Genomic DNA, 26,314 nt, shown 5'->3' on the forward strand with positions numbered 1-26,314 from the left:
ATGTCCTCCTACAACCTAAATTCAAACGTATCACTTTGCTGTTTGTGCTGCAGTACCATCTTATATCAATTGGTGGCAGTATATACACAAGCACCAATCCATTCTAAACAATTGCACAGAAGGGGAGTGGTACCACATGTAGTGAAATGACTAGTTTATTTACATTTCCATTAATTATAAGAGGATTGGCCACATCAAGTTGATATACTTTCAGCAATGTTTTCTCAAAGTACACAGTGAGGTTTACAAAGCGTTCTCCCCTTTCACACAGTATTTTTTTTTTTGCCAACTCAGCATTACAAGCTAATGCCCTCACTGAAGTGTATTAATGTGCAATGGTCTTTGAAATTGATTGTTCTGTTTGTTCTATTTTCTGTGTCCAAGCTTTTCAAATGGCATTCTCCAGATGAAATTTACCAGCTGCAGCCAAAGAGACAGCAGTGAAGGATAGTAACTACATAAGTACGTCTACTCAAGTACTGTACTTAAGTATAATGTCTCCATATATTTCAGAGGGAACTGTTGTACTATTTATTCCACTACATGGCTGTAGTTACTGGTTATGGATTAAGATTCTGCATTTACATTTCCCCTCTAAAAGTCTCTCATGGGTTCATTTAGATAACTGTTCGAGGCCCAAAGAGAAATAAATATCCATTATTTTCACAAAAAGAAAAATGTTGGAAATATGTCTAGTCTTTAATCATCTCCTGACCCTTCCGATTTATCTTGTGACTCTTTGGAGGGGCCCAACCCCTAGGTTTAGAATCAATGGACTACTAACTAACTACTGCATGTAAAGTGGTAAAAACTAGCTCCACCTAGACCGATTGCAACATTGATGCGTCAGTATCAAGGAGGTAAGCTTCGCTTCAGAGCTCGAACCTCCTATGGCGCCATTTTGATGCTACAAAGCGATCACCCGACGTTAGCATTCCATTGACTGCCATTCATTTTGACGTCACTTTGACAGCGAATAACTTCACATCTGAAGCGTTTAAAGACTATTTGTCCATTGTTTATTTCTAAAGAAACACGACAATGTATAAAAGGCTCCATTACCTTGTATCTCACGTTATGGCTCCGTAGCAGACGTTTTTGTAAAAATAGGCTAACGATTGTGTCATAACCACGTGACTTATTGTCGCATAGTAGAGGAATTACCGTATAGTACAGGAGAAGCTCTCAGGCAGTTTCGACTTACATTAGCTGTTTAAGTTGAATTACTAATGTTAACTAGCATTTTAGTTAGCAATAATTAGCCTGTGTCCATGTTATCTCCTTACATATACCTACGCTCTCCGTCTCTGCAAGATTGGGAATGATTGAGATTTCTCTTGGCACAGCTACCAGAAGACTTCCAACTTTCAGACAGGTTGCTCACGCCACATTTACGTCGTCTCTCTCAGTTGGAGGCTGCGCAGTAACGCTCAGCGCTCACCGGAAAAGTGCTTCTAACGGCCTTCACTGGTCTCCGTCCAGAGCAACGGGATCTGTTGGTCCATTCTTATATACAGTCTATGGTCAGTATTAATCTTATAATGTAAGCAGAACAAGTACTTTTACTTTTGATTTCAAATGTATTATGCTGGGAATACTTCTGCACTCTTACTTAAGTAGAAATTTGATCGCAGAACTTTTGCTTGTACTGGAGTATTGTTGTATTGGTACTAAAGTTAACGGGCCTGCGTACTTGTTCCACCACTGAAGGTTAGTTACTGAAATTCTTTTAATAGCCTGCTTGAATAACACATTAGGATTGATTGCACAACCAGCACGAGCTATAACAGAGATTGCATTACTGTATGTCAAGCATGCATTTTTGAGAATAACACATGCATCATTATTTCAGCAGAATTGTGTGTGTATATAAAACTATAAAGCGTCACATCACATCTCTGTGTTGCAGACCCAGGTGAAGGACTGACCGGACGCTCAAACGCTTCTCAGCAGGTTGGCCTCAACTGTAGATCAGACCCTGAAGCCCGGACTGAGGTGTAGGTTTCCTCTCCGAGTTATTCAACCCTCAAAAGAGCGTGGCTGAGGATCGTATTAATTACTTGAAGTAGTTTGAATGTGAACACTGATCTCTCTCACACACACACACACACACACACACACACACACACACACACACACACTCTGACCTTGCATTGACTCTGAGGAGTCGGAGGAATGCTGAGGTCAAAGAGAAAAGATGGGATTCCCTTTGAGTGAGGAGGGAGGCAGAGAGTGTGCAGATAAAATATCTCCGGGCCCTCCTCCTTTTCACTCCTGTCATCCGCACAATGTGAGCAGGAATGTTATCCTTCGTTTTTCTTTTAAATCAGTTCATTACAGAATCACCCTGTTAAGGTTAAAGAAAATTCCATCTCTTCTTTAGGTTGCGGAGCTTCTGTGGTAGAGACAGAAAGGGCCTACATTCTTCTTGACAAAAATTCTTGATGCTGGGTGCTCAAATGTGTGATGAAAGTGCAAGTATTCATCAGGTAACCCATGGCCTCCACCCTCCTCCTCTCTTTCCCTTCTCTGGTGGCTGTTTTGTCCCCAGGAGTTGTCCAAAATAACAGCCACACAGACACACCGTACTGATCAAATGCATTTCTCAAATTCCAGACTACAATAGCCTGTATCAGAGCATGAGAAGCGCTTTGGGTGTCAGACACTTGCTTTATTGCACAGTCCTACTGACTCCCCCCCCCCTCTTTATCTGCCACCCTTCGCTTCTTGGCTATCGAGCCAACTCACCCCACCTCTCCTCTGCAACACTAGTACATGTAATACAACACCAGCTTGGGCCATGTCTCATAGGGCAAAACACAACACACCAGCTGCTGGCCTCTCTCTCTCTTTCTCACACACACACACACACACACACACACACACACACACTAATACTTCTGATCATAGAAGACAGAAGAAGACATCACCGCAGCAGCTGGTTAGCTTAGCATAAAGACTGGGAGACAGCTAGCCTGGCTCTGTCCTAAGACAACAGCAAGTGAATGGGCCTATTTCCCAAATTGTCAAACTATTCCTTCAAAGGTGTTGCAGACTTTTTTTTTTTAAGATTATTTTTATGGGCATTTCCGCCTTTAATGATAGAACAACTCAGATATGAAAGGGGAGAGAGAGGAGGACATGCAGGAAAACCGTTACAAGTTAGACTCGAACCCTGGACCTTTTGCGTCGAGGAACAAACCTCAATATATGTGTGCCTGCTCTACCAACTGAGCTAACCGGCTACAGGTGTTGCAGACTTTTGACGCAGAGAGGGAGCAGCATATAACCACCATGCCATGAACACACACTCAGTATGTATGTTTCTGTGTATGTGTGTTTATTCATGAGCATTTGCTTGCTATGGAAGAGGTAATTCTTCCCATGGTGTGTGCCAGGCATAGAAGCTGCCTGTGACCTGCGGGTTAACAAGCCAGAGACCAGAGGAGCTGCAAAACACACACATGCACATGTACTCGCACATATGCCGAGCTATGGCTTGATGCTTTCCAGACGCGCCCTCTCTTTCTTTCCCTCCCACATTGCCTGGCACTCTCGCTCTCCCCACTCTCCACATCACACACGCACACACACACACACAGACACACACACACACACACACACACACACACCTCCCCCATCTCACTCAACCCCGCTTATCAAAGTTTTTTGCTTCTTCAGCTTTTCTTTCCCATGCACAGACAAAACACTGCAAAATTCCTCTCTTTGTTTCTTCCTCGTGCGTGGTGCTGTTCAATCCTTCTTTTGATTCACAGTAGTTACAATCTTAAACTCCTGCAAACCTGTGGGCATTTCTGTGCACCAGCTGACCAAGCATGGCTAAGATAGGCAGTAAGCCAGATGAACTGATTGAAGGTCAGGCAGACAAACATAAACATACGTGCTGACCTTAGGATTTGGCTGAACTTTAAGCAACATTAACCGCCTCGCATTCGACACCCACCCTTGAGCTTTTCCTCACTCCTGCTAAAGCATGGGTCAACGAGTCTTTCAGCAGACTCTCACACACACACACACACACACACACAGACACAGACATAATGATAAAAGTGATGAAGGTGTATGATCCGAGTGCCTAGATAAATGCCATTGTTTTGATGGCACCTCGTAAATACAGCATCCAGACAGGCTATTACTGCAGAGCAGGTTAGGGCCAGTTAGTGCTCCATGAACAGGGTGATGGATGAGAAGGTAAAAGTGCAATCACTCTCTGTACTTATCTTTATCTCTCTCTATCAATACGGCTGTCTTTCTCTCGCTTTTTTGCTCCCCCCCTGTTCTCTCTATTAGAGACACATTGATCACCAGCGCGCTGGCATATCACCTGAGTAATGGCTAAGGGTGTCTGGGCTTTAAAACAACCCCAGTAGAGCGCCAAGAGCTTTATCATGGCGACAAGGCAAATGGCTGTTCACATAATAAATGGAAGTGTGCCTCTGTATGTGTATTTGTGTGATCATAGCGCATGGGACTTTGCCATTAAGTGGAGACATCAAACACAACCCAATAAGGATCCCAGACCACCAGACCTGCCACAAAGCGAGGCACTACTAGACCACTTTAAGTCATTAATAATCTTTTCAGCATGTGTGCGTGTGTGTTTTAGGTTCCTAAAGCCACACTCGCAGCATTCTCAGGCGATATTTACACTTTAACCCTTTAATGTACTAACTTTCTTGCTCAGAGCTAGATGAGATAGTACTCTTTCGACTGTCCGTCATACATAGAGCTAGCAGGCGATTAGCTACAGTTACAGCCAAGCAGACAGTAGCTTAGCTTAGCATAAAGACTGGACATGGGGAAAAATGGGGGTTTTGACTCGAGGAAGTCACTGCACCCATCCTAGAAATTGTCCGGCACAGAGAGTTTAGATTCTCTGCCCGAGCCCGAGCCCGAACTTGACGGGTCTGGTTGGGCCGATATTTCCCGCCACTATCCTCGGGCTGGGCCCTTGATCAAGCATTTGTGTTTTTTTAATCATTATTTTATTAGCCTAATTGGGTGGGGAGAGAGCTATGCCCCTTCAGCTTCTCCCGTAGCTCTGGGTATATATCCTGCACTGACTTGAGTGTGAGGGAAACTGTGCTAAATCTGTAGCACTTCTGTAGTCTTTGTTCCGGATATCTCACAAGTCCTTTAGCAGCAGATTTGGTCTCTCCTATATCCGGCGTGTTGTCGGCCAGTGCGTCGGCATGCAGACTGTGGTGAAGGACTATTAATTAGGTGATCGAGACAAGAAAGTCTCCTATATGGTTCCAGGGCTTTGATAATGTTGCTGCCTTGATCTGTTACCCACACTATTCAGCTGAGGGAGCTAGGGTCAAGGTTTTTTTTTTTTACGTTTCTTCATTCGGATCCATTTGCGATCCGTTCCATTCTGATTAAACAAACAACGCAGTTTACATGCTTCGTCCTTGTTGCATTATTCATTAAGATCATTCTAAACAGATTTCTGTAGTTCAAACAACTCGGTAGTAGTTGTCAGTTATAACGGCCCACGTATTAAAAAATTGTTGGGTTTAAATCGGGCTCGGGCTCATAATTACAGTTAATCTGTTGGGCCGGGCCGGGCTCGGACACAACGTGCACGGGCTCGGGTAGAGTCGGGCTTGATTTTTTTGGGCCCCATCTAAACTTTACCGGCACATGACCCACCGTAAAAACAAAACCTGTTTTTGTTTACACTTCTTGTACAGATTAAACAAATGTGATTCAACGTGTTAATTAGTGAGCTTTAGAGGTGCTGGTAGGTGCTAGACATACTAGCTGTTTCCCCCTGTTTCTAGTTTTTATGCCTAGCTAAGCTAACCAGCTGCTGGTTGTAGCCTCACATTTACTGTTCAGACATGAGTGGTATCAATCTTCTCATCTAATTCCGACAGTTTCACACTTGATGTTCCCACTGAGTTGCACTATTTAAAGTGTCCGTCAGTGTTGGGAAAGTTCACTTTCTACATGAACTAGTTCAAAGTTCAGTTCACAAATTTTAAAATGAACTAGTTCAGTTCATAGTTCATACTTCAAAATTTTGAACTAAGTTCACAGTTCCAAAAATGAACTAGTTAATAGTTCTTTTTTTCCATATGTTGCTTCAGTTCAATGTGCCGTTTCAGGGTTGCTCTGAATGTGACTGAAGTGCGGATTTTCTTTTTGAAAGCCGGCGGGCAAAGTTTGCACAGAAATGTAAGATTTTTCCCATCCTCACTGACCTTGTCATAAAACTTGTTTAAATGATCATACGACGTCTCCTTGCTGTTTCGTCGCCTACGTGCTGCTGTCGCCTCCATGCTGCTTTTTGTTTTGATGACGCATGTGGCGATGCGACACTGGTGGCTGGTGTTGCCAGATTGGGTGTTTTTTCCACTACATATTAAGACCTGTTTACGGTGTTTTTTAGCCGGGTTTTCGCTTGGATGGCTCTATAAAAATCTGGCACCCTATTGAACGAAGTTAAACTGAGAGAGCGTGCAGTTCACAGACACCAGAATGAACGAGTTCACAGTAACATTCATCAGGCAGTAATACAGTACGTTCAGTTCACGTTCGCCCAAAATATGAACGAGTTCATGAACTATCATTCAATGAACGCGTTCAGGCACAACACTGGTGTCCATATTATGAAAAAATCACTTTTTCTGGGATTTGTGGTGTTATTCTGTGTCTCTGGTGCTTGGAAAAAAAACCATCCATGCTGTTTTGAGTGAGATACGGGTTTCTGTATATAACCTGCCTTCAGTCTCTGGGTGAGCAGTTCAAAATCTGCAGGGCTTTCTACGTCACGGGAGCGTGTCTATGTTCCCCGGGTCCTTCAAAAAACACCATATATTTGTTGTACTGCACATTGCTGCAGCTTCTCTTTTCACCCTGTGTGTTGAGCTCTCTGTACCTAGGTAAGGACTTCTAGCCAGTCAGACACAGAGTATGAGGGCGTGCCACGCCAACAGCTAGACGAGCATTATAACGTGTGTTACAAAATGACGCACGTTCATCTCTGAAGTAAAGGCTGGACTACAATAGAGCTGTTTGGAGCAGTTTGTGAACAGTGTTTTCTGTTGGAGATGGTAAGGCCCTTTGGGGTGGACTTTGGGATTGTTCACTTTGTAAACCTATAAGGTGCACAAAAAAAGATATAGAACACAATAAAGTAAAGGGAAAAAGCCAAAAAGCATAATATGAGCATTTTAAAATGATTCAGTCAAAGATCCAGTTCCAATATCCAAGGTATTAAAGATTCAGGAAACATGTTAATTCTGTAGTAATCATGTTGATCTGGTTAAAACTGACCATCAGCAGGATCTTATTCAGTCGTTCCTCATGTTGTTATCCCATACATTGAAACCTGACTGGGACTTTACAACAAAGGACTTGGATGGGCCAAAAGCTTGTGTGGAACACAAACCTTTGAACAAAATGAAGCCGAAAGGAAATATGATAGAGACTCTACAATGCCAAACCTCTGTTGCTGTTTTCTTTTTCCTTCTGTGTTCTTTTCCACTAGTTTATTTTTCTTTAAGCAGAGGGCAGTCAGTGTGAGAGGGCAGTGGCTGTGAAACACGCCGCTGGAGGAAGAGAGAGCGAGTGCCACGTCCATATGTGTGTGTGTGTGTGTGTGTGTGTGTGTGTGAGTGCGTGGGTGGCAGTTTGCCCTTTTGTGCGTGTTGAGTGTGATGTGGTGGGGAGAGCAGAGGAGGAGGGGGCAGAGAATGGGTGAAGGCCGCGGAGGTAAGGAACAAGTTGAAATTGGAAGAGAGAGAGAGAGAGAGAGAGAGAGAGAGAGAGAGAGAGAGAGTGAGAGAGCGAGAGAGAGAGCAAGAGCAAGGGGTTGAAAAAAAGAGAGGTGACATGCCGTTGCCCTAGCAACTGTTTAGAGTTTGGATTATTTTCCCAAACCATAATGGGCTAGTTTGAAGCATAATGAAACCAGTCTGGCTTTCCTGGCTCTCACACTCCGGGTCATGTGCGTGCACGCCCGCACACACACACACACACACACACACACACACACACACACACACACACACACACACACACACACACACACACACACACACACAGTGACACATGTTTTGCTTTAGTACTTGTTTATGTTCATCCAACAGTGGGAGAGCAGAGCCATGGTTAACTATCAATTAAAGAGATGATCATAAAACAAGCACATAAATAAACACTGCCAAGCTCAGATAGAGAGAGGCAGGGAAAGAGAAAAAGAATGATATCATATTTGTATAATATCACCGATATACCTGCATTTTTAAATAGAGAAGAACATCCAAGTGCTTTGAGATATTAAAGTCTTTAAACTCTCGTCAAAATCCCACTTCAACATCACAGATACAAGACACCAATTCTTTGCTACACACGGTTTAATATCCTGGAAAGCAGATATATACAGTATTCCTGTCTCATGGTATAATGTAGCTTACGAGCTTCACCCCATCAGGAACCAGTGAGTTTTCTGGGTTACTGCTTTCAATAAGTACGTTTATAAAACTTTGTGTGTTAATGGGGCTTTAAGCCAGCATATGCTACACAGGGAGAGTAATAAGTCTCTATGTGTGCGTTAAAGAAGTTTGGAGGTTTGTGTCAAAGTGTGTGTATGTGAGTTAATGTCTCCTCTGTCTGAGTATAATGAGCTCCCCTGGGCCTCCCTCACCTTCCACCCCTCCTTCCATGCCTCCCTCCCTTCTCCTCCTTTCCCCTAAACTTGGCCCTATTAACCCCTCTCTTCCCCCTGTATGTTTATTTATAGGGGATGGTGGGGAGGAAAGGTGAGTTGACCGCCTGTACACATGTTTATTTACACAAAGGTAGGGCTAAGGATTTGAGGAGGAGGAAATAGGAGGGGGGGGGGGCGAAAATGAGTTGGTGCGACTTTGATTTTCATGTTTTGGTTCCAACAAACTTTTTGTCTGCTGGGGAAGAAAAAGACAAAGAGACAACAGCTTAGATGTCGGGTCAGTGGCTTCACACCTTGGACTGACCCAGTGGGCCGTGGTGTAGAGGCCATCTCTATTGCTAACATGCTGAACATGAAGCCGCTGAGGGTGGCTGCTCTTCACCCCCAGTCTGACCTGAAACGTTAGGGGATCAAGGGTCAGGAGCTGCCCTTTACTGGAGCTGCCCTTTACTGGTGTCTGTATAGGTGTGGGTGCATCCCACCTCAGGGTGCAGCTGAACACAAAGTTTGCCACATAACCAAACTGCTGTTTGCAAACACACTTTGCAAACTGGCCACTGACCTTTATTTATTACATTCACTTTTCAATAATTACAATAGTTCAACATTTTGGAAATCTGCATATTCGCCTTGTTGCTGATAGTTAGGCTAGCACATCGATACCATACTTGCATCTGTACATTAAATATGAAGCTGGAGCCAGCAGACGATTAGCTTAGCTTAGCATTAAGACTGGAAACATAGGGAAACAGCTAGCGTGGCTCTGTCTAAAGGAAACATAGTCCACCTACAAGCCCCCCAAAGATCACTGATTAACTCTTTTATCTGGTTTGTTAAATCTGTACAAAAATCAAACTGTAAAAATGAAACTGAAATGTTTACAGAGGGTTATGTGCCAGACTATTTCTTGGCTGGGACCGGGAACTCCCTGGAGTCTTCACTGGCAAGACATATTTAGTTTGCCTTTGCCTCAGTCTCACATTGCCAGACCTTCCTCCACAGCGCTGCGGAGGTCTGGCTAGTCCACACAGCATTCTGGGATGGAAGAAAAACGTGCTCTGGTTTATTGGCATTTCTTTAAACCAATCACAAACGTCATGGGCGGCGCTAAGCTCCGCACGGAGCCGCTGCAAAATAGCCTCGGGAAGGAACTTGTTTTGGTGGAACGTGTACGTTATAAAGTAGTTTAAGTCGTGCAACAGAAAACTCAGATTGGACAGATAGTCTAGCTAGCTGTCTGGATTTACCCTGCAGAGATCTGAGGAGCAGTTAACCATAGTCCTCAGAAATCCACCGGAGTTTAGAACGCCAACACAAAGGAAGCGGAAGGAAACGGACATCGGCGAAAAGACATGCATCCGGCGGAATTTCCTGCAGCACCGGAGCAATCCTGGAAGTGGAACGTCGTGGATATAGACTACCTTTGCCTTAGCTACATGTTTTATCGTGCAGTTAGGAGAGTGGTATCGATCTCCTCATCTTACTCTCGGCAATAAAGTGAATTAGCATATTTCCCAAAACATTGAAATATTGCTTTAACACAAACATATAATCTAATAGAAGATCTCTCGTTGTGTTTTGTGTGATATCTTTCAGTCCAGTCAGTAATGCCACCCCGAATAAACACTGAAGAAGTAGAAGCCCACACCCTACTGTACGTGACCCGAACACGCAAACGCGCACATGCACACACTAAATTGTCCAAACGGCACATTTGAGTTGATTTTAAGATAGTGCTGTAATTTCTTCCAGGAGTCGGGTGCACAAAAACTAAAAGCAGTTTTTAAAAGGAAGCTATGCCGATTTTCAACTGGTGTATGTGTAAAGTGTGGGTTAATAGATGAACAGTGTTTGGCTTTCCTTCATTGCACTTAATGTAACATGAAAAAATACAGAATCTTCTTCTCAAAAATAAGCGTACTAACAGTGTGTTCCAAATGTACCTTTTATTTCTTCTAAACAAAAAAATTGAACATGAGTAAGCAGTGAATTTAAAAAAAAGAAAAAAGAAAAGCATAAGGTTGGCTACATAAACATCAAAGGCATAAAATAAATGACAAAAATATAGATAAAATGAGGATATGTGGACTGATGTATATGTGTAAGTAGAGGTGGCACATGATGCTGAAACATTTTTGCTTTAGGATTGTAACTTGGAGGGTGAGAGTGGCCTCACTTGTGGCCTCTGAGCTTATCTGTGACACGGAATAACAAACTGAAAGTCAAATATTTGCTGTTTGTTCTCAGATTATGGGCAAACCAACCTGATTCTATAGGCAATGGGTTCAAGAAAGGTACAAAAATCTGACTTATTTGAGTAACCCTAAATATTTATAGCTCTCTCAAAGGCCTCTTTTTACAGTACAGTGTTTGTATAAGGGTTTGGAACAGTAGTGGTGCGGTCAAAAGCAGGGATAAAGTGATTAGACCGAAAGCTTAGTCCAAGACATTAGCCTGGGAAAACCCTGACGAACTTCCGGCAAATTTGAGATTTGCTCTGCAAGTCAGTCTGGCCAAGAGCCCATTCAAGCCCATTTCCAATTTTTCCAAATCGTGGCACCAATCACAACCGTTGAGGCGGGCTTTACACGATGATGATGGCGCAGCGATGGCGAGCAGCTTTTTGTTTACATTCAACATGACGGCCACCGAAGCACAGCAACCCGTTGATGCCGCTGTCGCTGCTACGTCACCCGGATCATTGGTCTGATTGGAAGATTGATTGAAGGACTATCCAATTGTGCCCAGAGGCATTTGAGCGGCGTGTGTTGGTAACGCCCTTTAGAAATGAGCTGCGAATGAATCTAGCCCAGACCCACTCAGTGTGGGCAAGGTTACAACTACAACTTACTTAAGTTACAACTGAGAAGGGTCTGGTGTCAACCAGGCTACTAAGACATTCTTTGGCTCTCTGAATTACTATTGATTTAAATAGAGCATCACAGATCCTGCTAAATGCACAGATATCCCACAGGGTTACACACACAAAAGGAAATGTGATGCAATACAAACAAAATAATGCAGCCACCGAAGAGAGAGACTGCAGTTGTGAAGTTGGTGGGAGGGAGTGTGGCCTCACCAGGGATTTCCCTTTTGCCCGACTCTCTGTTCTGTTATCACCTGCACCCAACACTTTATTCCTCCTCCCTGCTGCTAGTTAGTGGATGCCATTTAGGCTTCTTATAGCAGGATTAGTGCCATGCTTTCACCTCAGTGCACCTGATCTCAGTCCAGCTGTATCTAGTGATGACATCACAGCCGTGTTGTCAAGGGATTTGACGCAAAACAACTTTTGACAAACAGTGCAGGAAAACCTCTAACACTCTCTTTCCCGCACTCAGGCTTTTGATAAACCATCCTGCCAATGGATTACTGAGCGAAAGGGCAGGCTATTTTGGAAGTGACAATCTGATCACACTAATACCGAGAGAGGGAGCAGTAAATGAAAGAGAAAGAGGCAGAAAGGGAAAGAGAAAGATGGCAAACAGAAAGAGAAAGACAGGTTGACATCCCCCTATGAAATAGATGTACAGACAGACTCAGACAGCAAAGGTGAGACAGGCCGACGCCAGAAGGAAATAGAACGAGGTGGATGGAGCTGAAAGGCAGACGGAGAAATCCCAGGTCTATTCAAGAGTTGCCCAGTGTTGGTTAAGTCTCAGAGCTGCTGCCAGGCTGCAGTTCTCAGTGCCACTCCAGCACAGTGAGCCTTTGTAACTCTGGTTCTCAGAGGAGCTCAGGGCCACTCCAGCTGGCCCGTACCCAGCCAGGTTTTCTCATGTCGGGGCACTGACAATCAGGCACGGTGGGGTATAGTGGATACAGGGGAATTTTGGGCATGCTTTTTTTTTTACTTTCCAAAATAGCAACTAAAATCTACTTGATACCTTTTACAGAACACACTGGGCAAAAGCTCTTCATTGCATTCACTGGGGTTACTACTCCGCTGAGAGCTCTAAATACAGCAGAAACAATACTTATACTGTACCACATTTAACAGTGTTGTACACCAATACTATCACACTGTGCTGAAAGGCTCATGTTTGGCAGCTCCAAGTGCTTAACATTGTAACATGGACGGAAAGTAACTATCAAATCACAAGTACCTTCATTACTGGGTTTGAAAAGCTTGTTTTATGCACTTTATTGACATTCTGACATCTGTTATTCTACTTACACTTAAGTAGATGTTTTGATGAAATATTGCATACCGAACTGTTTCAGTCGGGAGCATAATCCATTCAAAGCCGTTATAATTAATATACGTATATTAAAGGTGCCGTAGGTAGGATTGTGAAGATCCAGGACTTAGCCAAAGAATTTGAACATCGGCAACTTCTCAGTCCCTCCCCCCTTTCCGCTAAAGCCCAAAACGGTCTCCTAAGCCCCTCCCCCCACAAGGGAGAATGAATGCGTGTGCATGAGCAGTGATTGACACGCAGTTAGACAACCCCCCTGGCCCTGATTGGTGCATCTGAACAGGGAGCGGTGGATTTTTTGCAAATCGCACTACAGGCTGTAGGTGGTGCCAGAGGAGCCAGATTTTTTTTTTAATTACCTGCTTCATGTAGTTGGGTGATATGTCCTGGGTGGTGATGGCGCAGTGGATATGACACATGCCTTTGGTGTGGGAGATCTGGGTTCAATTCCCACTGTGATACATCAACCAATGTGTCCCTGAGCAAGACACTTAACCCCTATGGGCGTGCGGCCTCTGACGTATGTAGTAATTGTAAGTCGCTTTGGATAAAAGCGTCAGCTAAATGACATGTAATGTAGTTCTACTGGAACATAGGGTCAGTTTCAGCAAATATGACAGAAAGTTAGTTTTATAAGGCTTACCTACTGCAACTTTAACAAGACTACTTGTATGTGAAAAGGTTCGCCACTCTAAACCCAGATTTAGTTGTAATCAAACTTTTTAGTGGTCACTACTTATTCTTTCATGTTTTGTTAAAAACCATATTCATTATTAAATCACATTAGTTGTTTGTAATAATCAGCTTAAGGATGCAGTGCGCAGAGCATATTAAGCAGAGATAACGAAGGATGTTAAGTTTCTGTATTAGAGGAGCGGGCTCATTTGAACTGTTCTGCGCTGAAGCGATGCAAAGGCTCATGGGAAAAATGATATGTTCTGAATGGTTTCTGTCCTAGTTAAAGTGTGTTTTAATAATGTTCTGTTTTGTGTGTGCATTTATGTCATCTGGGTTTTAGTTTTGTATGGTTGAGTTGAGAATGATACAAGTCTTCTGTGATCGCGCCGCCCCACCCTCCTCCACACAGTTGCTAGTAGCCAAGGAGGACACGGAGGATTAAAAAACATGACGGACTCTTCAGAAGAGGTAATTATCTTCACTTGAGTTTCTGCTTGCAAAAGCCGCTGGACATCACAATCTTCTGAACATAGCCATACTGAGAAATACAGAGAGAGTTGTGTGGGGCTGATAGTCTTAATTAACTTTGTAGCAACTCATTTGGCAATGGCTTGAATGTAACGGACGTTCATTGATATAAAAAAAAGCTACGCACTGAAGCGTAAAATGTACAGGTTTCCAGCCTGAGCTCCGGGGCGAAATCAAATCGCTGGGAGATCGGGCTGGGTTTACCCAGTCTAATGATTTTTAGTAATGGCTACTTATATAAACTTGATTTGTCTACTGCATCAACTCACCGCTCTGTGTTAATACAACTTGACCTGTTAAGTTTCACCTTGTGTAAAAACTAAGACGGTTTAAGGCAACAGGTTTCCACGCAAATTTCTAGTAAAGTCAACTAATTCGGGATAACGGTGTAGTAACTAACCTACAGAGAATTATCAGCCGATTCTCCAGTTCCCCTTTTAGCGTCTTTCAGCTCGTTGTTTTGGCTATACAGCCCTTAACTATACTGTTTCGGTTCAATCTTACCGCTGTTATTAGTCTCATTTAAATTTTTGTTTTCCCCTAAAAACCCACAACACACTACTTGTCCAGCACTAAAAAAGCAGACAAAGTTATTAACTAGCTGGTGAACATACAATAGCCTACATAAAGTGAACTATTTATCAGCTAAAGAGCCAGATATTTTCTTCAGGAGTTAGTTAAGAGCAAAGCAGAGCTAAAAGTAGAGTAAATATTGGACTTACATTCATCTGATGGACACAACCACGACTCCAAAAGAACGATAATGTTGCTTCGTAACTGTTGGATTAACTGACATGTTGGCAAAATCAACTACAAAGTTGATATCTCAATGTTGTGTTCACAGCTTGTTTCTGCTGCCCTCAAATGGCCACAAATCTGTTAATGCAAATGATATATGATCAGCCAAACTTTAACCACCTAGTTTAAAACTTCGTCAATTTGTGAAAAAGGTGATGATAGCTTTGAAGAGCATTACTGAACTAAAGGATTAGTTGGTAGGTGATGAGCTATGTGAGGTGACTGTGTAGGCATTATAGTAAATGATTCACATCATTTCCGCACTCCTCAAACCAGTCATGCCTACCCGAACCCGAACCCTGTAAGGAGAACCTGAATGAGTGGAAAAACATAACTAGTGCAGAATGTTTCCGCACTAGTTATGTTTTTCCACTCATTCAGGTTCTCCTTGCATGTGACACCTGTCAGTAGGCTCATGGCTGACTGGAGAGAAGCGGAGTTGTCCTAAAGTCTGAGAGGACCTCATCAATAGCCACATTCATCACTCAGTAATGTGCAGTCTCTGTCAGTTTTGTCAGAGTTAAGAGGTGAAAATAAATCACAGCTCAACAGCAAGGAGACAACCTTGCAGTTCCCCCTCCTCTTCTTCCACTCTTTCTGCACAGATGCACAGATAAGAGCAGACAATACACTTCTTTGAACGCAGACGGGGAGGAGAGGAGTTTGACTGATTAGCACGCACACACACACACACACACACACACACACACACACACACACACACACACACACACACACACACCACATTATTAGGCTTGTCGAGAGGTTTGTGACGGGCACATCTCCATGAGTGTGTTATCATCTTTCTTTATGAGTCCCTGACAGGAAGTAAGGCTGCACTCTAAATTACACGTCTGTGTGTCCGCAATCCTGAGAACAAAACAGTCGCTTCTTAACGTCCTTCTGCCAAACAAAGCCTTTTTACATTTTATGGTCAGAGGGACAAGTTATTGCATGTACACGTCCACACACACACACACACACACACACACACACACACACACACACACACACACACACACACACACACCCCCCCCATCTCACTCAACCCCGCTTATCAAAGTTCACACACACAAGTGCGTGGCACTATCTTTGTGGGGACCCGTCATTGACATAATGCATTCCCTAGCCCCTTACCCTAACCTTAACCATCACAACTAAATGCCTAACCTTAACCCTTACCCTCACCCTAACCATAACCTAATTCTAACCCTAATCCTAAAACCAAGTCTTAACCCTCAAACAGACCTTTAAAGTTGTGGGGTCCAGCATTTTGGCCCCACAAAGCTGTCCGGACCCCACAAGTATACTGTATTCCCGGTTTTTGGACCCCACGAATATAGATAAACAAGAAAACACACACACACACACACACACACACACACACACACACACTGAGTCTTGTCCTCAGCAATGAGATGTTTGTGATGGAGGAGTGTGTATAAAACAAGCAGGCAGCTGAACGGGCACTTTGCCACTTGGCACACGGCCATTTTCCATTAAACATCCCGGCCTTTCTCCTCTATTTCACCCTGCGTGCATCAACCTGGAGTTGGTTTTACCTTGCTTCTGTCTTTCTTTGGAATGCACACTTTTAGATTTCACAACAAACCAATCTATCATACAGGAGTGTGTGGCGTAGAGGTACCCTTATGTTAGTGTGTGTGGCCAGATTTTTTAGGACTAAGAGACCTTCCCTGTTTTGGTGATCAGATTGTCATCACAGAGAGTGGGGGAATGAGTACAGATGTGGAGGAGGAACAAGCAATGGGAAAGATTACCAGGGCGGCTGCAGGCGGAGCAGATCTTACAATAGTTTGGCAGGAGTTCACATTACGTCTTTGTACCACCCTTCTTTTCAGCTCCTCTCAGTCGTGCTTTTCTCTGCCTGCCTGGATATCTGCATGAACGCTGTCAAATCAAGTATTTTAAACCATTGCTTCTCCCGCAGTTGAGTTCGTGCCTGTCTTTCTCCATCTCCCTCCTACATATCCCCTTTTTTTGCCATTTGCCAAAACCACAAGACACACTTAAAGAGGGCCTGCAGTCAGTTTCTGAAGGTCAGGTTTGATGTGACAGCAAGTGGGAGGGGGAAGAGAGGGGGTACTGTTTAAACTGGCCATGATCCACGAGTCCTCCACAACACATTATGATGAGAGAGAGAGCGAGAGAGAGAGAGAGAGAGAGAGAGAGAGAGAGAGAGAGAGAGAGAGAGAGTTGGAGTGAGGCAATGTGGTGAGTTGAGACTCTATTGTAATGGTGTAAACATGAACACAGGCCTCACAGTGTGACGATGTGGTTACCTGACACAGAGATAAACGATCACTTTTCTCAATCGCCTCTGCAGCCAACATGTGCGTCAGTGTATGTTTCACTTTGAACTCACATGTCTCATGCCAGCCAGATAGATAGATGAGGCTTTGATGATCATTTCTGACACAGACCGTGAGAACGGATCAAAGAGTCAAGAGTTTAAGTAAGGTTGTACTCTTTCTAGTCTCGCTTTGCCAGACCCTCCTCCAAAGCGCGCTGAAGGAGGGTCTGGCTACTCCACACAGCATTCGGTGTAGGGTTGGGTATCGTTTGGATTTTTACCATTCCGATGCCGAACTGGTACTTTCAAAATGATTCAGATTCCTAAACAGATTCTTAAAAAACTGAAAAATTATATCAAAGAAAGGCTTTTACGTCCGTTACGCCCAGAGGGAAAATATGGCATTTTAAAAGAAGCCTACATTTACGGTAGCTAGCTAACAGTAGACTACAGAGAAAGTGTGATATTTTTACATCCGTTTCAGAGCAACAGAGGGAAAATATTTCAGTCGACACATTAAGTGGAATCAAAATAAGGAACTGAAATTTGCGTTCTAATCCGGTCCGATTCCTACCGGTTGCGTTTCGGTACCCAACCCTAATTCGGGGATGGGAGGAAAATGTGCTCTGGTTTAATGGCATTTCTTTAAACCAATCAGAATCGTCATGGGCGGCGCTAAGCTCCGTACAGAGCCGCTGCAAAATAGTTGTGTGAGAGAAAACTCAGATTGGACAGATAGTGTAGCTAGCTGTCTCAACTTACCCTGCAGAGATCTGAGGAGCAGTCAAAAATAGTCCTTATTAATCCACTGAATTTAAAATTCCAACACAAAGAAAGCGGAAAGAAATGGAAAATACATGCATCTGGCGGAATTTCCTGTGGCACCAGAGCAATCCTGGAAGTGTAACGTCAAGGATGTGGACTATACTCTTTCTGGCGCATCAGGAGAGTTTCTGTACCTTCACACTTTGTTTCCCCAAAGTTGGCACGTTTTAAATGTTTTAAGCTGCGGACACAGACCAGCCGGCCGACCCTCGGCAGAAAAGGCAGTTGGACTGATCAGTGTCCCCAAGTTGGTCAAAAAAGTGCCTCGGAACACACCGAAGCGACAGGATGTAATACGTCTCCATAACAGCAGGCGGCGCTAATCTGTATTGTCGCCCCAAAAATGAAAACCGGCAGCTGATTGGACGAATGCGTCACGTGGGTCTGGTTCTCCGGAAATTCAAAGACAGACTGTCATGGCGGCTTGTTCAGAATACAATCTCATATTGTACTAAAATAATTCACTGAAACGTGTTTCTGAAAACATTTTAAGCGAGAAATAGGCCATGCAGTTGCTGAATCTGTCTTCATTTCAGAACAACAAAGGTCAGTTTAAAAGATTTTCGTCAGATTTTGAGAGACTCTAGTCACGCTCATTCCGGGTTAGCACTCCACTAATCAGATGGGTCATTTGAGTCCGACTGCCGGCAGTGCCTGCCTCGCCGATTATACATGTCAAATTGGCCAAAATGAAGGCCGACGGCATGGAACACACCGAACAGACTCGAGTCACTGACCTCGCCAGACTGTCCAACGGCCGATTATCAGCTTTGTGTGTCCACACCTTAACTGTCACTAACCCCCACCCCCTCCCCCAACCATCTGGTCGATGATTGGCTGGAACGTGGTTTGTTGTATTTTGGTGCACAGCCTGTGCCTCTAGTGTTTGTTTGACGTTTATGACCCCTGTGTTGTCTCCCGAGACCAGGCTTTTTCACAGTGTATTCAGGGGGCAGGCAGCTAGCGGATCGAGGAGAGATGCCTACGATTTGAGACAAAAATGAAATCACGCTGAAACCATGCAGGAACTCATAGTGCACCTTTAAGGCTGGACCTTTTTGTTGATCAGGTTTACCAAACTAACAGCAACAGGAAGAAATAACTTTAAACTGAGTGCAAAATCAGCCTGTACAGTCCATGACTCGCCATATGTGTGTGGAGCATCTGTCTGTCCACAAAAGAGTCTCACAAAGGACGAGAATACTCCATTTGTACACACGCACACGCTCACTCACCAATTCCCCTTAGTGGAAACCTGATCTTCTTCATATTTCCAGTTCAAACGCTGAGAGAAATGCCTGAGAAATGCAATTTGGTGGAGAGGCTTGGCAACTCAAACAACAACGGCAGCAAAACCTAATGAACTTTGTGGGAAAAGATGAAAAGAAATTAGCTGCGTGGCAGACATAATGTATGTATGTGAGCATGAATGAAGACAGTTTCCCATAGTGTGGTTTCACTTAGAAGGAACACTGCTTCTTCGACTATTTAAGGAAGAAAAAAGTGAATTGAATTTGTGTGTGTGTGTGTGTGTGTGTGTGTGTATACACATACTCAAGCATGTCCTTATCTAAAAAATGCAGTAATCATTGCTGTTAGTATCAAGCATAATGCTTTGTTAAGCGTTTATCATTGATTATAATGGCCAAGTAATGGGGTACATGTGATGGAAAACCACTGTATACCGAAACATTTACCTTGGTGTTTGGTGAAAGCTGTGATGTGGTCACACAACTATTGTACTGTAATACTGTTATCCATTAGGGTGTGGAAAGACATGACTGAAATCAGCCCTGTTTGTTTTAATTTGAAATGGACACATTTCACCATGAACTTTGCATAGTTCAAAAAGGCCTGAAGGGCTGGCTGATGGATGGAGTAGAGGACAAAGAATTGTAGCAAAGAAAAGACAAAAGGGTAAGGACAGACAGGGGAGCAGCCTTAACCGTATATCCCTACTAATCTCTTTTCAGGGTGTAAGATCTTGGTGCTTTTTAATATTCCAAATGTAGAATAGAGTTCAGGACATTATTCATATTTATTCCTCTCCATCAGCTGAATGGCCGTGCACTGGCAGGTAGGCAGGCACTCTCTCATTGGAGCAGTGCGAGCTTGCCAAGCTATAAAAACAGCTATAAAAATCACCTCCAGAACCAGCTCAGATGCCGGCCATATGGCTGTGAGTTTAACAAGGACAAACTGCGCCTCCTCACAGCTGCCTGCTCTCTCGGGTTCAATCCTTCCCTGTTTCTGTTTTTTTTTTCTTTAATTCCCTTCCCATGTATCTGAGCTCTTTGTCCCCTTTTCTGGTTAGACCATAGTATCTGCTTATGCAGTTAGGTTTTTTTCTGTAGCCCATTATTTAGCTTCTTTTATCTAATTCAACCTCTGGTGATTTGACTAAAAGCTCCTTCACTGGCTTCTTTCTGCTCCTTCACTCTCTAAGTCAGGTTTGAGGAATACCTTGTGACAAACAACCAAGCATTTAACTTAACGTTGTTTTGTTTTAGTCAATTGAAAACCAACAAGTGCTAAATTTTTCAGACTTATTAGTCATTTGTCAACAATGAGGATTTCAGTCTACAAGTCTACTCGTGCCGGCAATTCTCCATCCCCTGGGCCCCTTTTCTTTTTACGCAGGCTTCAGGTCTGCCGCCCTGTCATTAGCCCTGAGCTTTAATTAACGGACACACCTGTCAGCGCGCTGCACACAGACACGGCAGGTCATAATGGGGACGCTGGGGTATTCCCGCTAAAATGCTATTGCTGGTCAGATTATGGAGCCCGCACGTAGTTGTTGGTCTGCTCCAAAGAAAGCAGCGCTGTCGAGAATCTTTCTCCCCACAGGTGTTGTGGTTGAGGTATAGGATTTGTCTCACCCAGCGTGCTTGTGTATGTTAGTACATGAAGTGCAGAGAACTGGATGAGCAGGTGGGTGGGCGGGTGGGGAGCAATGCTAATGGGGACATCTGTGGTATTGGGACTGAGTGCGCAGAAAGCGAGGGGCAGCGGGTTTGTTGGTTGTCTGCCATGCTAACAAGCAGAGTTAAAAGCCCAGAGTGACAGCCCTATTAGAGACTAATGGAGGCTGAGACAGCTGAGACCCTGAGACACACACACACACACACACACACACACACACACACACACACACACACACACACACACACACACACACACACACACACACACACACAATAAAAGACCACCACGCCCAGGAACAACCAAGTGACTCCCCCCTGAGCTCCACCGCCTGTCTCTACCTTCATCTCTCCCGTCCTCCATCACTGTAGTTAAAGATCTTTATGGGTGAGGGAGTGGCACAGGGACGGGGCGATTGGATGGGCTCTCATGCTATCAGCCATCCCTGGATGGATAACAAAAGGTCAAGGACTCTCATTTTTCATCTCAGCCAATTACCCTCCCATTCCAACCCGGCTTCTTCTCTGTCTCTCCATCTGGCCCTCTTACCCTGCTGCGCTCAACCCAGTCCTCTAATCGCATCCATTCTGCCTCACTTGAATGCACACACACATACATGTCACTTCTCATACACATGCACACACAGTGCCACACTGTCCTTCAAATGAAAAGCTCAAATAGGATGACAAACTATACAACTGTTCAATAAATTAAGTCAAGCTGGATAAAAAAAGAGGAAATTCCATTCAAATTAACATTCCTTTTTCTACAGAGATCCTCCCCAGCTCCATCTCTCTCTGTTCTGGGCTGTAACAGATTAGTAGAGACAGTGCTGGGTCCCTGCTGTATGCAAGGATGTCTGAATGTCTGAGACTATGGTCTGGTTGTGTGTTTGGGTGACCCAGAGGTACAGTCCAGCTCAAGTCCCGGGGGAGAGGCTTGGGCAAACCCTGACCTTCTAGCGCTCTGTGGTATGCTAAATATGTAGCAGGAAACAAGTTGAACATCTATCTGTCTAAATAAAAAGAGGGACTGTTTGCCTGCAGGCCAGAACATGAAGGGACACTGCAGAGGATAGAGAGCTGGACTGATGTTGTAGCTGTCAAATGTGTGTGTGTGTGTGTGTGTGTGTGTGTGTGTGTGTGTGTGTGTGTGTGTGTGTGTGTGTGTGCGTGTGCGTGTGTGTGCTGGGAGGCAGTGGGGGGGGGTAGGCGTGGGTGATTTTGGCGATTACTTCTAAGAGGGACTACAATTAACCCTTAGCTTCTCTGTGACCCTCTCATTCCCGTACTTAACCCCTCCCTGAGGTCAGAGGGCAACAGGCTCTAAGTGGCCTGTGGGTTTCTAACAGGGCGACTCGCCTATGAATCTGTGACAGTGAGAAGGAACATAGCTACTATGTTCATACTCCTCTGTAGGCTTCTGTTTCCTTCTAGATTGGCGCAGGTTGTAAGCATTCATAGTGAGTGAGTGAGTGAGTGCTCCGTTGCATGCCGGAAATTCCGCCGGATGTCCCTCTTTTCGGCCGGATGTCCGTCACCTTCCACTTTCTTTGTGTTGGAATTTTAAACTCTGGTGGATTTATGAGGACTATGGTTGATTGCTCCTCAGATCTCTGCAGGGTAAATCCAGACTCCTAGCTAGACTATCTGTCCTATCTGAGTTTTCTGTTGCACGACTCAAACAACCTTTGAACGTACACGTTCCACCAAAACAAATTCCTTCCCGAGGCTATTTTGCAGAGGCACCAGGGCTCTGCCCGCCGTGGAGGAAGGTCTGGCAATGCGAGACTACTATTTAATATAACTGTTATACTGTATGTGGTGCAGTCAGGTGGACACATTTGTTAAGTGGAAATAGTGAAATAAATAAATGTCATTAGATTTGCAGGTATTTTGTCATAATCCAAAATATTAGACAAATTATGTGACCTGTTGATAGTGCTAGATGTTAAGACATTTTACTAAAAAAAAAAACAATGTCAACCTAATGGTGCTAGGCGAAAAAGTCAGGGGATCACCAAAGTCGTATGTGTGGATTATGGATATCTGTACCATATTTTGTGCCAATCCAATCAAACATTTGTTGAGTTTTTTTCCGTGTGAGAAAGATATAGCAGAGATAGCGTGGAAGAACATTTTTCATCTAATTTTGAAGGCTACTTAAGGGAAAATATTGGGTATTGGATATATTAGGGTTCAAGTGGTAAAGGGTTTCATGGAGATGGATGTTGGCAGCCTTTTCTTGTATGAGCAATGTTAATGACTGTAAGTCACACTGCTAGAACTTTTTCTCTTTTTTAGAACCTTTTTTATACATCTCATTTTCCTTCTAAATTCAGATGAGGTGCTTATTATTACTATATGCTTATGTAGAGATGTATAAGAGGCAGAGAGGAGGTGCACATAGATAACAAGTGAGTCAAGAAATGAGGAGAGAGAACTTTTCCTCCTCCCCCTCTTCAATTACTTTCCTGCTTAAATTTCCACCAAACAACATAGAATGTCAGCCAACATCAGGGATTTACTGTGACTCATTAACTGTGCTGGTACTGTGTTTATGACCCCTGTGATTCCAGGGTGATGAGACTCCCTGTGCCCCCAGGAGGGACTCACAGTTTGGGCATACCCTCCATGGAGACCCCCTGGCTCTTGGTGCAGAACACTGGAGCCAGGCTGCCTGTAGTGGCTCCCCAGAGAGGCTGAACAGGGGGGGTATGGCGAGGTCTAGAGTTTAGAGGGTCGGGGGAGTACTGGGAGGGGATGATTTGTCTAGCAGATATGCAGCAGTTGACTGCAGGTTTTGATCCAGTGTGGACACATCTGCACAATACATTTCGCTCAATAAGCCACACAACATTGTTTATTTAATTTGACGCAGACACACTCAATACAGACCAGAGCAAAGAATGGAGAGCTGCTAGTCTCTTTAAAGTGTATACAGTCTTAAATATGGTTCACGCATGTATTGTCTGGACATAAGGGCTTTGACAGTTCAACTCAAAGGGAACAATATTTAAAGAGTCTGAAAAAAGAGAAGTCTCTACAGTGTTAGAAAGGCTTTCAGCACTTCTTCTGAAATGAAAAGAAAGACAGAAAATGAGGAAAAGACAACAAAAACACAGCTGGTAGTGTGAGATGAGAGGGAAAAGTCTCAGGTTAGAGTTGTGAAAACACACTCTCGGTCTACTTTGAATACCCCAGTCCCTCTTGCGAGGGGAACTACAATCCGCCATTCAGTGCTTTTACATTGGCACTTTTACTCCCACTCTGGTTTAAGGTAATGCAACAGTAAATGTACAGTTGCACTTTTGCATTCTGTTCAGTTCAGTTGATTTGACTTGCTGCAGTTTTCATACCGAATAAGTTAATGGGTGGATACACTGGTTTTGGTGTGTGAAGCAGTACAAACACACACTTCCAGTAAGCAGATGCCATTGACGGTGATTCACTACAAGTTCAACTGCTTCATGGGTATTTTGTACATGTGTCATCCATATTACTAATATTTTCAGGAGAAATTCTCTTTTTTCACTCCGCCTCTCAACGATTCTCCAATCCCCATGATTCTGTTTCTCCCCTTTTTGTTTTCTTTTTCAATGCAGGACAAAAATATCTCACTAAAAACATTTTCCGTTCACTTCTCCTGCCAGCTGAAACTGTAGACTTTGGTCAGTTTGAGCATGTTTGGTTTCCTGGATTGTTTTGCCACCGTTTTTGATCCTTGCTGGCGCTGATGGGCCGCTGACAGAGACAAATACACGGCTGTCCACAGAGCTCAGATTCACACTCATGTGTCAGAGGAAGACGTTAAAATCTTACACACACGGTACTTGTGGCGATGACTCTGTTGGTTTATAGGCCTACAGAATGAGGATGGAAAATACAGCCTGGCCTCAGTTAGGGCCTATTTGACGACACATGACAACAATACTAAGATGTTTAAATAAGCCACGGTGTCAGGACAAAGTCGTACATGTATACGTATAATTCCTTTTATAAAGGGTTTAATGTATTAATAATGAAGGCTATAAAAAGAAGAAGGGCCTGGTAGAAGACAGGAATGGTTGCTCTTCTCGTCTGTGCAAACGTGAGCAGTGTGATTACAGAGAAGATGCTCAGCTTGGCAGGATCAGCGAGTCCGCAGCAGATTATTGTTTAAATTACACGAACATAAGAACAGTCTTTATCTCTGCAGGTCTGTCATTTGCCTGACGTGCAATTCTGCTGCTCGGTCATTATGTTGTACACAACCACATGCAAATGTTTGCACATGCGCACAGATAGACGCATGCATGTGCAGGGTGCAACCACAAACATTCACGCTGTCTTACTCTACAAGTAAATGCCATTACATTTCTTCTTGACTATCAACTTATCGTTGAACTGAAATTTGAATGGTGTAAGGAACTATAAAGTATCATGGTACAGCAGCTATTTCACATATTTTTATTTTTTATTTTTCAAAATAGGATGAAAACAGTGAAGAGTGAAAACACTGTCTCAGCTTTAAGCCGGCTGGGCGTTTCCCACGAGGCTGACTTACATCTGAGAGCAAGCTTTGCTAGGAGAGGCATTGTCAACTTCTGTGGTAAATTGGAATACATCAAACCCTGTAAAAACCTCCGAACTTTGATACAATACGGCTTTTTTTTAAACCCTTTTTCAACAAGCCGAGGACTAGCGTTGGCCATGTAAGCTGTCTGTCACTAAACAACATTAAAAGGGCGCTATGCAGTTTTGGCAATTTCTTCGCTGTTTTCTTGCTTTTTGCTCGCAGGTTTCTCTATAGAGCTCCACCTATAACTTCGGAATAGATATTTGGCAACACTGTCGTAAAAACTCGTTTGCGACTCTCCCCCCTCCCATCTTCTCCCTCTTGTCACGTGCATTTGTTTTCAAAGAAGCCGGCGAACGCACGGAGCCATGTCCACTGAGGGTTTTCTCGAAATATTACCCTTCTCTCCCTGGTCCGTAACATTATTGTTTTTTCCTACAATGGCCTTAGAACGCTGTCGGAGCAGAAGCAACTTGCGTTTGACAAGAAACTCTGTGGCAGATAAAGTTTCTGATCAAAGATACTTACAAGTGCAACAGCAAGAACGCCAGGTCAGCATCGGATTAGCAGGCTTCTGTTTGTCTCAGTTCTCGCCATTCTGAAAACGCAAGTCCGATGTTTACTTGTGTTTATTATAAAGACGTGTTCTCGTATACAGGCGGCCGCCGTCTTGGGAGCTACTGTCTTTCTAAACTATCTTTTTAATAAACTGTCTGTACACTTAGAATGTTCTCAATGTTTTGGTTAACATGTAGGGACCCTCATTATGCTACCGTTGAAGTGTGGTGATATTTT

At 43.8% G+C, this 26,314-nt stretch overlaps 1 long non-coding RNA gene across 1 annotated transcript; it reads right to left on the reverse strand.

The window, feature by feature from the left end:
- Positions 1-6,130: 6,130 nt before the first annotated feature.
- Positions 6,131-26,029, reverse strand: LOC116059013. The gene is made up of 3 exons (XR_004107180.1): positions 25,919-26,029; positions 24,085-24,086; positions 6,131-6,141 (listed from the first exon to the last, which is right to left on the reverse strand). It is a non-coding gene; the product is annotated as an uncharacterized LOC116059013 (long non-coding RNA).
- Between the last annotated feature and the right edge of the window lie 285 nt (positions 26,030-26,314).

Source organism: Sander lucioperca, chromosome 11 (assembly GCF_008315115.2).
Source record: "Sander lucioperca isolate FBNREF2018 chromosome 11, SLUC_FBN_1.2, whole genome shotgun sequence".
Taxonomy (NCBI): domain Eukaryota; kingdom Metazoa; phylum Chordata; class Actinopteri; order Perciformes; family Percidae; genus Sander; species Sander lucioperca.